The sequence below is a fragment of the Oxyura jamaicensis genome, chromosome 13, assembly GCF_011077185.1.
Source record: "Oxyura jamaicensis isolate SHBP4307 breed ruddy duck chromosome 13, BPBGC_Ojam_1.0, whole genome shotgun sequence".
Lineage (NCBI taxonomy): Eukaryota > Metazoa > Chordata > Aves > Anseriformes > Anatidae > Oxyura > Oxyura jamaicensis.
Genome location: NC_048905.1, coordinates 8,255,656 through 8,259,308, shown reverse-complemented (window position 1 = coordinate 8,259,308; position 3,653 = coordinate 8,255,656).

The window sequence follows — 3,653 nt, the reverse complement described above, 5'->3', positions numbered from 1 at the left end:
CCCTCTCTTCTCTCCTGCAAATCATCTCACTTCCTCCAGACTCGGCAGGTGCAGGGGAAGGGTGCGGGCTCCAGCCAGGGCTCTCCCTTTATCCCAGGACAGCTGTGGAGCAGGGAGCAAAACAGTTGGATCTTCTCATGTGCCACCTTGCTAATTAGAGTTGTCTGATTTTTTTTCTCACCACCTTCAGAAAAATCACACTTTCTTATGCTCACAGAGGAGTGAAAACTTGTTTCCTTCTTTCCTTGAGCTTCTGCAGATGGGGAGTGGTCACTTAGCTGCAGAAAGCTTTTACCCCTTTCAGGGGTGGCGCCCTTCTGTTTGCTCTCTGCTCCTGGTTTGCGGGCACAAGGGGTTTTGCCTGGGCATGGGCCTGGGATAGCTGTGCCCCCATGGCCAGTTCACCTCCGTGTCTCCCAGCTGAGTCAGCCATGAGGGAAACTGGCAACTGAAGCTTTGCTCAGCTGGTGCTGCAGGTTCAGCTGTACCTGGAAGACCCGAGGATACACCCACCGGGACACATGCTGTACATACAGCAAAACCTGGCTAATTTCTCAGTCCCCCTTTCAGAGACACTTTAAATGAAGCATCTCCCCAAGGATCTCTATAAGAGACTAACAAGGCTCTTGAATGATCCCAGGAGTTCTGGTTTCTGTATTGAGGGTCTCCCCATACACAGCCCCTGGACACCAGCTGCTGCCCAGTGGCTGTCTTTGTGCTCTGCTAGCTGATAACCCTTAGATATGGGCCCTGAAGCACAACGGCCTTTCTAAATCACAGGCAACACCTTGTCTTGGGTTTGGATCTGGATCAGAAACTGGTGCATGCTTGGGAGCACAGCGGCAATAAACTCCATCACTAGGCAGAAAGGGAGCCATGTTCTACTGCAGCTGAGCTCCCCACTTCATTTGGGCTGGAAAAGGCAAAATGCACCGTGATCACCAGGGTCTGGGGCCTTAAAGCATTTGGCACACCTCAAAATCTGCTATAAAGTCCCTCAAGGTATATGGGCTTTGCATATATACCTTGCAGCACACCCTAAATTTTGGTACCACACTGCTGGGGTGAGGGAGCCTCTCCCAGCGGGATCAGAGAGGGATGCTGGTTCCTGAGCAGCATGGCCTGGGTCCATCCTGAGTCATTGTGTGGCACTGCTGAGTGTAGAGGAGAGCTCTGCTGTCCTGGAACAAGTGTGTAGGATTCCCCAGAGATCTGTGCCTGCCTTTGACAGGCAAGAGTGCAGATGCAGTGCGAAGGGCACAGGGGAGAGGTGTGAAGTTGTTCAGTGGTGGGCAGCAGGTTTCCAAAGGGCTTGCAAGTCTGTGAGCCTGTGCGTTGCTCTGACTGCCTGAGGAATTCTCTCTGTGGAGAAACCTGAATGATAAAGTGACAAGAAGGGATAAAGTGTGTCCACTGAGCCAGGATGCACCGTGGCTGGCTGCAGCTCCTGTCGCTGTGCTGGGGCCCGTGCTGGATACAGCAGCTTGCTTGGTGCTGGTGATGCTGGTGGGGAGCTGGGCTGGCTGTAGCAAAGGGCCATGAGAGATGTCCGTAATTCTGCCGCTCCCCATGCTCTCACTGCTCACCAGAGCAGGCTGCCAAGATGTGAGCACACATCCACCAAAGCTACTGGAGCACTTTCATGTCCCAGTGGTACTGTTTGAAGGAGAAGGATCCCAGGGGAACCATTCTCTGTGCTGTGCCACGCTCTGTCCAGTGCAGATGGTGGAGGACTCGGGTCCTCGGTGGGAGCTCGGAGATTGTGTGCAGCCAGGGGAGGCTCCAGAATAAGCTCATCTCCCTAGCAACTTTGGTAGCCAGGCATCTGCTTGCTTACTGAAATGGATCTGCAGCATTCACCCCCCCCCAACTCCCCCCCAGTGGGTGCAAGCACCTCTCTGTGCTTTCTTCTTGGGTCTGGGAGGATGTGGAGAGGTCTGCCAATTGCCTGAAATTTTGGGGACAGGGTATGGAGCTGGAAAAGCTAGGCTAAAGATCAAAAGGAAGATGAATCACTGTGCCGCTCTTCTGCTGAATGCCCGTGCTTCCAGTGCTTGGCTGCTGTGGCCTCAGAAGCTGGGCTGTGTGCTGCAAAGCTTGGCCTGAAGGCTCAGTAAAAACTACTTTCACTTAACTCCTGTGGTCCAGCTCTGTCCTGGATAAGAAAGAGGGTGACCAGCCTGGAGGAGGCAAAATGTGAGGCTCACCAGTACATGGGGTACTAGAGGGGAGCAGATGATTTGCATCTTGAATCAAAATAATGTGTGCAACTACAGACAGGCAAACATGGGATGTGATCAGGTAGGGGGAGATCGCCTCTGTGCTCAGACGATTTGAAGAGAAGTTTAGTTTGAATGTCACAGCAGACAGTGCTGAAGATGTTACGGGGAGGGAGAGAGTTCGTATTGGGAAGAAAAAGGAAACAGGAAAAGATACTCACTCAGTGCGCTGGTGAGAGACAGAAGATGCCACCTTGGGGACCCAGGGCACTGGTGATCAGCTGGGCAGGGGTTTCTTGCCTCTCTGTATGTTGGGGTTAGCCAGCTCTTGCTGAGATTGCAGCCATGCCTTGGCATTACTGGCTGATTCCCTGTTTCAGGGAATCCTCTCTGGTTTTCTTGCCTTTACTGCCTTGAGGTAGTAAAGGCAAGCAATTGCTCCCTTAAGGTATCTCTGCAATCCCGACCATGCCCAAAGCGCGACCTCCTAGAAACGCTGCTCAGGATGAACCAAGGGTTGGAAGTCATCCCAGCCTCACGGTGTTGGTACAGGCTCAGCCACCGGTGGCCCCAGCTGGTGTGGCACCTTGAGGATGGAGCTGGGTGGGCTGATGAGAAGAAGCTGTGTGCAAAAAAGAGGCTAGAAGATGGCAACAGCCTTGACAAGGCTGTGGGAACCGCAAACAAGAGATATCTGTCCCCTTGTCAATGGTAGCCTGGTCTGGAGCTGTGTGAGAACTGTCAGCAGAGCATTTTGGCAGCAGGTTGAGTGGGCAACCATCAGTAATTACCCTGGTATGGGTGACCTCCCTGCGGGCAGGAATAGGGACTAGAGAGCTGCTCAGGTCCAGTCCCACTCTGTTGTAACCCAGGGACAAGGTACTTCAGCTCACGACTTGTCCCTGGCCAAGAGAGTCCTTTAAAATCTCTTGCCTGGGCTGGGTGGCATCAGTGATTCTTACTGGTCCCCCCACTTGCCCCAAGCCCTGTTGGCCATAGCAGGACAGCGCCAGCCTTTTCTATATTCCCATCTCCTATTGCTTGCTGCCCTGTGAAGGCAGCTGTGTTGTCTGCTGTGTCCTGATTTCACAGGAATGGCTGGTGGCAGGCTGGCTGCTGTGGTGTCCAGGCTCAGCATCCCCCTGGGGTGGGACATACACGCTCGATGGGTGGGGATGTGTCATGCTCATGACAGAGCCCCCAGCTCCCACCCTTTTCATCCCATCTCACCCTTCCTGGCTGGGAGGAGACCATTCTTTGACCTCTTGATGAAGCTGAAGGCTCTGGGAACCCTTCCAATGGCCTCAGGTGCTGGAAATGAGCTGGTGGGATCTGCTGGTGGGAGGGTGGGGACTGGAATCAGCTGTGCTTTCTGGGCTGTCTCAGAGCTGGCAGTGATGTACCAGCCCTGGCTGCTGTGCTCAGAGGAGCCTG